This window comes from Carcharhinus amblyrhynchos, chromosome 22, assembly GCF_965287045.1.
Source record: "Carcharhinus amblyrhynchos chromosome 22, sCarAmb.v2.hapA, whole genome shotgun sequence".
In the NCBI taxonomy this organism is placed as follows: Eukaryota; Metazoa; Chordata; class Chondrichthyes; order Carcharhiniformes; family Carcharhinidae; genus Carcharhinus; species Carcharhinus amblyrhynchos.
The window spans coordinates 14925152-14936768 of record NC_137345.1 but is presented as its reverse complement, the minus strand read 5'-3'; positions in this window follow the sequence as shown (position 1 = coordinate 14936768).

The following is an 11617-nucleotide window of genomic DNA, read 5'->3' as shown; positions in this document are numbered from 1 at the left end:
ATATACTCATCTCACCATTACCCTCTAAATCCTCTCAAGACATTATGTGTGCTCAAAGGGACATGGAGTAAGCAGTCCCAAGCAGTTGGGCTCAGGCCTGACATTTCAATATCTACTTCAGCCTCATGCATCTTCCAATGCTGCCAGCCTTACCCCCAACTCTCACACCTCACACGTATCTCCAGCCATTTTGCTGTGGCATACACACCACTCAATCACAGTGTTGTAGAATCACTGACATTCTTTTGGAGGACAGGTTCACAGGGAATAGAAGGGAGCAGGACAGAGTTAATGGGGGGACAGGCATGCTCATATCATCTAAGCTCCACAAAGCAAATGATTTGATTTGATTTTTTTATTGTCACATGTATTGGGATAGGATGAAAAGAATTGTTTCTTGCGTGCTTCACAGATAAAACATACCATGCATGGAGTACATGGGGAGAAGAAAAGGAGAAGGTGCATGATGTAGTGTTACAGTCATACCTAGGATGTAGTGAAAGATCAGTTTAATGCAAGGTAGTTCCATTCAAAAGTCTGACGGCAGCAGGGCAGAAGTTGTTCTTCAGTCGGTTAGTGCATGATCTCAGACTTTTGTACCTTTTCCCGATAGAAGGTGAAGAGAGTATGTCCGGGTTGAGTGGGGTTCCTGATTATGCTGGCTGCTTCTCTGATTATGATCTACATCATGGTGCTGTGATACAGCAAAGCAAATCCACTGACACCAATGGTACAGATATAATGCAATTATAGCCGAAGCAATGGGAATTAACATAATGTCATTGGAAATAGAAGCATGGGTAGGCCACCTGACCTCTCAGCTCAACTCCACCTTTTAATCAAGGACAAAAGTTCATGCTCCTTAGCGTCACAGTTATTCACCTGGACTGGCACCTGAATCATCTTATTACCATGGACAGAATTGATGTGCTTTCTTACTGATCACGATCTGTGTGATTCTTCTTACTCTCAGAGTGATCATTACAATTGTCAATTTAAAAATAAAGGCTACTTATTACCACACACTTTTACCAATGGTTTAAATGTAATGTCACACTCACTGAAATCACCCAAACTACCTGTCGTACAAAGATGGTTACAGATGAAGGAAAAATCAATACAGTTACAATTTATGATTGTCTCAGTCTCCTTTTGAGCAGGCCTGCAATTTCTGAGATGAGTTGAAGATTTGGTTTAAGTGAAGATCTTATAAAGCAGAGGGTTTTTCTCAATTAGCAAAGCCTCTTGTAACTGACTTCTAGGTGATTGACTCTCAGGTAAACTTTAAGTTTTAGCACTCTGGGAAGAGTCCTTCTCTCATTTTGAAGGGATGATTGTTGATTACATAGGTTGCTCCATTGGCATGCAGCTGGATCGATGGCTGGCTAATGGATCTCTGTTCCTGAAGAACAACTTCTTGCCATTACAGACACACCGACACACAGACACATAGCTACACAGACACATACCTGTTGTGCTGTTGGACAAACTCCACACAATCACCACTCAATCACATAGCAGGCTCACTATAGAATCCCTTCAGTACAGAAGGAGCCATTCGGCCCATTGAGTCTGTACTGACCACAATCCCACCCAGGCCCTACTCCCATACGTCCATGCATTTACCCTGCTCATCCCCTGACACTAGAGTCAATTTAGCATAGCCAATCAACCTAACCCGCACTTCTTTGGAAAGTGACAAGTGATAAGTTATAAATCCAAAGTCATTTCCCAAATGAGAAGAGTGGTAAATTTGATTACACATCCTGTGTGATGACTTTCACACCTCAAGAAATTGAGACAACCAGAGTCTTTATATCTGAATGACCTATTTAATTAATTTCAGTATTAATTTCAGGAAAAGGCATCAAGTCAACAGTAACCTGGAAAGTTCCTTGTGATCTTGAAACAGTGGAGTCTTTCAATCTATTTCCTATGTTTTTACACTCATTCTTATTGTTTAGGGCATAATGACATGACATTGAGACTGTTTGCTGAAATAGATTTGCTTGGCTGTAACGCGGCAATTATTGAGTAAATGCAGACTGAATAGAAATCACAGAAACCCTACAATGCAGAAAGAGGCCATTCGGCCCATCAATTCTACACTGACCACAATCTCAGCCATGCTCTAACCCCATATCCCTACATATTTTACCCAGTAATCCGACTAATCTATGCATCCCAGGACACTAAGGGACAATTTTTTTAGCATAGCCAATCAACCTAACCCGCACATCTTTGGACTGTGGTAGGAAACTGGAGTGCCCAGAGGAAACCCACGCAGACATGAGGAGAATGTGCAAACTCCACACAGACAATGATCCAAGCCGGGAATCGAACCCAGGTCTCTGGAGCTGTGAAACAGCAGTGCTAACCACTGTGCTACTATGCCACCCAAGTCAGGGCCAATTCTAACCAGGTGAAAGTGGAGTGAGCCTGCTGCACGACACTTGGGGAGATATGAATTTGGGAATGGTCTAATTTAATTAGTGCCAGCCTTCTTCCTGCTTTGATCATGCTGATGGGGACTCAATTGTGTTGTGATTTATTTGGGTCCTGGACCAGAACCCCAAGTTACATTCAGAAACCAGACAAGACCCCAACAGCTTTTCCTTTTTGGCATAAATGTGAGGGTAGGATATTTCTCTCCTGACAAAGTGGGGACCTTTTATAGTAAAACAAAATTTATTCAATAACACAGTTTAAAAATAACTCTAACAAATAAAGTAGCTAAACTATTAACAGTTGAACAGTGAAAGGAGGCATCTTTACTTCCTATCTTATGACTGTTCCAAATATGTTCCATTCATACATAGATCAAAACTATTTTTAAACAGATACAGTTAGAAAATCCAGGCAGACTTGTGTTAACAGTTTTGAAGCTTTCAAAAAGAGATTTTGTGCAGAGGTTGAATTCTCAGGAACAGACAGCGCATGACTTTGGCAGACCAGATAAAAACTGACCACTTTCTGCTACAGACCTAGCTCCTTCCATTACCATATCAACACCTGAGGGATACCTCATGACCCTTTCATTCAACCTAATGAAACAACACAGGAGAAATCTCCATCTATAAACAGAAGTACATTAGCTCTATCCTAAGTAAACATTACATGGATAAAATGAGCAATCATCCTGCTCTCCTAGAATCTAAGCTGCATGCTTTCCAAACATACTGACTGCCTGTAGAATGAAGCTGAATTTTTAAATCTTCCCCTTAAACATATATATGTATATTATGTGCACCAATTACGCTACTATCATCACAGTCTAATATTAATTCCTCGTTCACTCTTCCAGATATTTCTGTATTTTCTTTATTGATGTTGATGGATTACAAATTCCACATTAATATTAAAAAAAACCCATATAATTTATATATCATACAATATATCATAAGATAGATTTTCAAATATTGGTATTAATTGAACGGCAGTGATTGTTTAAAAGCTTCCTTTGTGGTGTCCATTGTTTTCCCCACTTTGGAAAGGATTGTAAATCAAATTAGTTCTGACTGAGCAAGAGAAAAGGGGATTATTGAAACCAAATAAAGGATAAATTTCCATGGAAAGTAAGAGGATTGACAAAATTCCATCGTGATTCTTGATACCTCAGCAGCAGTCTTAACGATATAAAAAATGGCATTCCTGCTCCTATTAAGATGATGAATGAGAACACAGAGAGCTCAAAAATTTGCACCTACCTGTCATTACAATTCCCATTGAGTCAGTAGCATTTCTAGGTTCATTCTGAAGTCCCCAGACACCAAAAGATAGGTTACCAGCAGAGATATATTTGCTGCCAACATCATTTGTCTTACTTGTGCTCTCTTCCATTTCAAAATGTTAATTTTCTAAAATGAAATCTGACATAAATGTAAGCACAGTTTAATGACTCAGTGACACAACTTTCAAGTAGTTGTTGGATAGGCACATGGAGCACACCAGAATGATAGGGAGCGGGATAGCTTGATCTTGGGTTTGGACATAGCTCGGCACAACATCGAGGCCGAAGGCTGTACTGTTCTATGTTTTATGTGAACCAAATGGAGTTTCATCGTCAATACTAGAGTTTTAATTCCAGATTTTTATTGAATTTAAATTTTGCAATCTGTTGTGGTGGGATTCGAACCTGGGTCACCAAAGAATTAATCTAGTCTCGTATTGCTAGTCCAGCAACACTACCACTGTGCCACTGTCTCCTCATATGGGGACTCCTCTATGCTGCTTGATGTTGACCACAGGCTTTCTGGTAGCCCTGCCAATTATCCAGTCTTTCCATTGTTACACCAATAACCTCCCTCTCTAGGCTGCTCCATCAAAATGGTTATCTGAATCTTCTGCAGCAAAATTCTTATGTTGCCTCACCCTCTGACGAGTTGACAGCCTGTTGTACCATTCTCTCTTTCCCTGGCTACAGGTCAGTCATGCCCAGCCTCATCGCAGGGATATCCCACTCTTGGCAATCGTCTAACCTATATGTAGTGTTGGTACCTGAGCTTGTAGGCTGCATGTGGTCAGAATAAGCAACAGTTTTATTTCATCGCTGTCTTTTTGCTCTTCCACTGGCCCTGTGGCAACTCCAGGCTACCTGAGAGGAAATAGGTACAAGTGTGGGGTTGTGATCAGGGTGGGGTGGGGAAAACAAAAATCTGTTTATACCATCTGCAGCTTTGTAGGTGAGAAGGATTAGGGATGAGAATTCTTTGTGTTTTCAGCTCCGCCACCTAATCCAGTCTTGGTCAAGATGATGACACCATCTTCTCCTTCAGGATGAGGGTAGGGTGGGCAACTGGTGATCCATCCCCTATCAGTTTGGTGCTGCCGCATCCAATTGTGCATGGCTTTTACCTAAAGAAAGTGCAAATTATGTCAGTGAACATGTTGAGCATGGCTGATGTTGGTCTGGGGGTTGAAAATGTGACAATGTGTGCAAGCTGTGTGATAGAGGTGTGAGACTTGCAGCAGTAATATGTGTGTGAGGGCGAGATAAATGTCTGTGTCTGAAGCTATGGATGCAGTTGCTAGATTGTATCATTCAAAACTAAACATGCTGACATTGACCACTCGTGGGAGGACGTTAAACATTTTGCAGCCAGGCCCTCAGGACTCTCGTCTTGGTGTTGACTGCACAGATATCAGCTCCTATATTGCCTGCACAAAGTTTGTCTAAAGCGCCTCCTGTCTTCCTGTGGATGGGTCGGACGATGGGTAGCATAGTGGCGCAGTCGTTAGCACAGCTGCCTCACAGCATCAAAAACCTAAGTTCAATTCCGGCCTTGGGTGATTTTCTGTGTGCAGTTGGTGTCTGTGCTGGTTTCCTTTGGGTGATCCGATTTCCTTCCACGTTCCAAACGTGCAGCTTAGGTGCATTAGCCATATTAAAATGCCCCCTTACGATGCCTAGGTGCGCAGGTTAGATGGATTAGCCATGGGGTTATGGGGATAGGGTGGGGGAGAGGGCCTGGGTAAAATAATCTGTCAAAGAGTCGGTGCAGACTCGAATGGCCTGCTTCTGCACAGTGGTGATTCTGTGGTCTCCTCCTCTCCACCACGTGCTGAGATGCAGCATCGAAAAATCTTGGAGCTTTCCACGTCGTGCTGTTCTTGTGTCTCTTCCAGGTCAGAATCCTGCAGCAGTCGCAGTACAGCTTTTCTTTAAGTGGTGCAGGCTGACCTTTAGTACTTCATGCTGCTTCTCACTCCGTTGCACCCAGTGTGATGTGTAGATAGCCCAGAGCACACTTAACAATGGCTGCACATTGCCATCATTTCAAATAGCCCACAGCCCCAAGGCTGCATCAGAAGGAGCAGCTGCCGGTTAACCACAGGCTGTGATCCCTGTTTCCATTTCTGGGTTCTGTCAATTATATTCAGGAGTGTTAAGCTAGTCTCCTGTTTGTGTCAGCAGCTTTAACTTTTGGATTACACTTTTATCTGTATATCACAAGGCTGTGAGGTGTTCGAGGTTCATATTTGATGGTGTGAAGAATAAGGAATCGCTCTCTACAGATTACTTGGGAGTATATTTTTCCATCTCAGCTGCTCTATAGCATTCCTCACTGACTGCTCCTTCATTGCATCCTGCAAAACAGTTAGTTACTGCATTTCAACATTGCACACAGTGTACTTTGAGTTGTTTCTGAGCCATGTGGTAAGATTTATATAAATCCCTCAGAGCTGTTGTAACTCTCTGTCTCTCATCATGTGTAAACAAAGTTTCAGGGGTGATGTTTGGCAGGATGGGGAGGCTTGGAGAGTCCAGCTCTGAAGTAGGCAGCACAGAGTGCGAATTCCCAGCTGTTGAATTTAAAGGTTATGAGCTGAAGTTATGAGATTTAATTTTACCTGGTTCAGAAACAAGTCGCAATTTAGAATCCCTACACTGCAAAAGGAGGCCATTCGAGTCTGCACCGACCACAATCCCACCCAGGTCCTATCCCCTTAACCTCATGTATTTACCCTGCTAATCCCTCTGACACTATGGGGCAATTTATCATTGCCAATCAACCTAACCTGCAAATCTTTGGACTGTTGTAGGAAACCGGAGGAAACCCACGCAGACACGAGGAGAACGTGCAAACTCCACATAGAGTCATTTAAAATAATACAAGGCACAAGTCAGGAGTGTGATAGTATACCCCCCCCCTTGCCTGGGCGAATACTGTTCCATAACACTCAGGAAGCTTGACAATGTCAGGACAAAGCAGCCCACTTGCTTGCCACCCTGTCCACTAACATTTACTCTCTCTACCACCAATATTTGATTTGTTTTGTTTTGATTTGATTTATTATTGTCACATGTATTAACATACAGTGAAAAGCATTGTTTCTTGTGTGCTATACAAAGCATACCATTCATAGAGAAGGGAATGAGAGAGTGTAGAAATGTAGCTGGGGTGTAGAGAAAGATCAGCTTAATGCAAGGTAAATCCATTCAAAAGTCTGAGAACAACAGGGAAGAAGCTGTTCTTGAGTCAGTTGGTACATGATCTCAGGCTTTTGTATCATTTTCCCGATGGAAGACGGTAGAAGAGAGAATGTCCGGGATGCGTGGTGTCCTTAATGATGCTGGCTGCTTTGCCGAGGCAGCAGGAAGTGTAGACAGAGTCAATGGATGAGAGGCTGGTTTGTGTGATGGATTGAGCTACATTCATGACCTTTTGTAGTTCCTTGCGGTCTTGGGCAGAAGAGGATCCATACCAAGCTGTGATTACAACCAGAAAGAATGCTTTCTATGTTGCATCTGTAAAAGTTGGTGAGAGTTGTAACCAACATGCCAAATTTCATTAGTATTCTGAGAAAGTAGAGACATTGATGGGCTTTCCTAACTATAATGCCGGCATGGGGACACCAGGACAGGTTATTGCTGACCTGGACACATAAAAAATTGAAGCTCTCGATCCTTTCTACTTTGTCCTGTTGATGTAGATAGGGGCATGTTCTCTTTACACCTACTGAAGTCAATGATAATTTCCCTTGTTTTGTTGACACTGAGGGAGAGATTATTGTTGCCACACCAACTCACCAGATTCTATATCTCATTCCTGTACGCTGTTTTGTCATTGTTTGAGATCCGACCCACAACAAACTTGAAAATTGAATTGGAGGGGAATTTAACCACACAGGCATAGGTGTAGAAGTAGGATAATAAGGGGCTGAGAACGCAGCCTTGTGGGGTACCAGTGTTGAGGATGATAGTGGAGGAGTTGCCTGTCCTTACAAACTGCAGTCTGTGAGTTAGGAAATTCAGGATCCAGCTGCAGAGGGAGGAGCCGAGTCCCAGGCCACGGAGTACGGAGATGAGTTTTGTGGAGTAACAAAACTGAGCTGTAGTAAATAAATAGGAGTCTGACATAGGTGTCCATGTTACCTAGGTGTTCCAGGGTTGAGTGCAAGGCCAGGGAGATGGCATCTGCTGTGGTGATAGGCAGACTGTAATGGATCCAGGTAGTCCAGGAGGCTGGAATTGATTTGTGCCATGACTAGCCTTCCGAAGCACTTCATAATGATGGATGCCAGAGCTACCAGCCGATGGTCATTAAGGCACGCTGCTTGGTTTTTCTTAGGTACCGGGATGATGGTCAGTAGCAGCAGTGTGTACATCTACAAGTTCCATTTCAGGGACTCACCAACGCCCTGCAGCACCTTCCAAACCCACCTTGGGTAGCATCTTCCAAACCCACAGCCATAATAATCTAGAAGGACAAGGTCAGCAGATATATGGAACACCATCACCTGCAAGTTCCCCTCCAAGACACTCACCATCCTGACTTGGGAGTACGTCACCGTTCCCGATCACTGTCGCTGGGTGAAAATCCTGGAACCCCCCCCCCTCACAGCACTGTGAGTGCACCAACACCACATGATCTGCAGCGGCTCAAGAAGACATTGAGGGATGTGCAATGAATGCTGGCTTAGCAAGCAATATCCACATCCCATAAATGAACTTGAAAATAAAATAAAACTCTGATTGCTGTGACTTTCTTAAAGTCACGATCTCCATCTATGGGCAATGACGTTTTGCTTAGGTGGCATTGTGAGATATCTTACGGCGAAAGATGTTATACAAATGGAAGTCCTTCTTGGCAGCTCAGTGGAAACCACTAAAGAGAATTGCAATTCTCTCTTTGCTATTTTGAAGTTTGATTCCAATGATCAATAATGTCTTCTTTTAATTCTCAAAATGGAAGATTGAACACATTAAAACTAGAAGCAGGAGTAGGCCATTTGGGCCTTCGAGCCAGGTTCACCATTAATCTTGATCATGGCTGATCATTAAATTCAATATTCCGATTCGCCCCTTCCTCCCACATTCCTTGACCCCTTTAGCCCCAGGAGCTATATCTAATTTCTTCTTGAAATTAGACAATGTTTTGGCTTCAACTACTTTCTGTCGTAGTGAATTCTATACATTCACCACCCTCTGGGTGAAGAAATTTCTCCTCACCTCAGTTCTAAAAGGTTTGCGCCTTATCCTCGAACTATGACCCCTAGTTCTGGACTCCCCCCACCATTGGGAACATTCTCTCTGAATCTACTCTGTCTAACCCTGTTAGAACTTTATAACACATTAGCTTTTGGTTGGATATAGTATCCACCAGGCTTCATGTGAAACCAGTGAGGGAGGGGGTCTAACTGAACAGCTCTCTCAGTGATCTAGTGTAGGTATGGTTAGTTGAATAAGCTCTTGTTCTTTAAGATTCTATGGAATTTAATAGGATCATTTATGCGGACATCAATTTAGCTGTCTCTATAATCTGGAATTATATTCAATTTGGAATAAGATCATTTCATTGTCCTTTCCAGTTTAAAATTGAAGCACTGAGCCAATTCTTCTTAAATTTATTCATGAAACAATCTTTTTATTTTATTCTACTGGTTTCAAATATGAAGAAATATCCCCCACTGTTTAAACAATGCTTTACATTCACTGCTGCCAAAATACTGTGCAAATTCATGTGATTTTATCCAAGACTTTGGCACTTACAGCATTCTCCTGTTGGAACATGCAGTACTATACATATTACCATTGGCTCATCACTGAAGCTGTAGCAACTCTATCACATGCATTCCTACTCCCTGAGGGATTCTGGAGCGTTGTGTACCTGGTGTTAATGATAAGAGGATGATGGTGTTGATAAATGCATGGTCTCTGTGGTAACATGGCCCACTTAATAGGTGGTCTTTCGTGAGTCATGTGACTGGGCCAGAACCAAATTTCCAGGACTGGAAATCTTCAGTTGTAGTCAGGGCATTGTCAGGAAGGGACTTGTATTGGTTTTGCTGTTAAATCCTTAGATGCACCCAGTTCTTCTCAGTCAATAAATCTCTTAGTTTGATACTTGCCACATTGAGTGGCCTCCAGTGGCGGATTAACCATTAGGCTGAGTAGGCTTAAGCATAGGGACCTGGAAGGGAGGGGAGCCCAAGAACAAAATAAAATGGTTTAACTCCTTTAAAAATAAATTTTCATAACTATATCCCGTGGGTCAATTAATATAACAAATACCTATAAATAGAGCTTCACCCCCAGACTTGAACTACGTGCAAATAAATACAAAATAAATGCAACAAAGAGTTTATTGTCATGCTATATAAGATGTACACGTACTTATTTTAGTGCATACTTAGTTACATATAGTACCTTTTTATAAGTTATCTAACGTCACTTAACTTCACTTTATTCTATTCAACGCAGGGGGGCAAGGTCAGCAGGCCTTACTAAAGCTCAGCCTAGAGGGGTCTGGGTAGTAGTTAATCTGCCACTGGTGGCTTCAAGTTACTGTACTGGCAACGAGGACAAACCAAATTAATCATTGAAAGCCTGCAGTGCAAAGTTAGAGGGGACTGAAAGCGATTGCTCGAAGTTGAAAGGAAAAAAGATACAGATTTGTTTTAAAGATGCCACTACTCAGGAAAATAAAGTAATTCAACCCCAAAGTCAAGATTAGGGGAAACATATTGGGAAACGGTTTTTTAATCAGTAAACAAAATTATGGTCGCGGAGAAGCAGAAGGTGACGCTGCTCATAATCAATGGCCAAGAGGCTTACAATCCAGTGAGGAATTCGACATCACCTGAAGATCCAAACACAAAATCTTCAACCAGCTGGTCAATTTAGTTATTTAGAATCATAGAAACCCTACAGTACAGAAAGACCACAATCCCACCCAGGCCCTACCCCCATATCCCTACATATTTACCCACTAACCCCTCTAACCTCCACATCTCAGGACACTAAGGGCAAATTTAACATGGCCAATCAACCTAACCCGCACAGCTTTGGACTGTGGGAGGAAACCAGAGCACCCAGAGGAAACCCACGCAGACACAAGGAGAATGTGCAAAATCCACACAAACAGTGACCCAAGCTGGGAATCAAACTCAGGTCCCTGAAGCTGTGAAACAGTAGTGCTAACCACTGTGCTACCATGCTGCCCTTTTATAGAAACCCTACAGTACAGAAAGTGGCCATTTGGCCCATCAAGTCTGCACTGACCACAATCTCACCCAGGCCCTACCCTCATATCCCTACATATTTTACCCACTAATCCCTCTAATCTACACATCTCAGGACACTAAGAGGCAATTTTAGCATGGCCAATCAAGCTAACCCGCACATCTTTGAACATGGGAGGAAACCGGAGCACCCGGAGGAAACCCATGCAGACACGAGGACAGTTTTCTGAATGGGCCACGCCCATTGTGCCTGTTTTGAAATCAGACTGTACCATGAGGATCTGTGGAAATGACAGGCTAACACTAAACACAGGAGCTCAGCTGGATCATTCCCCCATTCCAAGGATAGAGGACCTCTTCACCAGGCAACTTAGCATGGGTCCTCAATATACTATGCTAGGCCTAAGTCAAGCTTGTCAACAGCTGTAACTGGAAGAGGATTCCAGAAAGCTAGTCATAATAAACATCTACAAGGGTTTATGTCAGTATACCCAATTGCTATTTGGTGTTTCATCAGCCTGTGCCAATTTTCAGTGTACTATGGAAAGCTTTTTACAGTCTTGGGCACAGAATGACATGATACCTCTTGAAGAACATGGTGCAAACTCTGGAAACTAAAACAGATCTTTATGATCCGTGGTCTTCCTGAAAT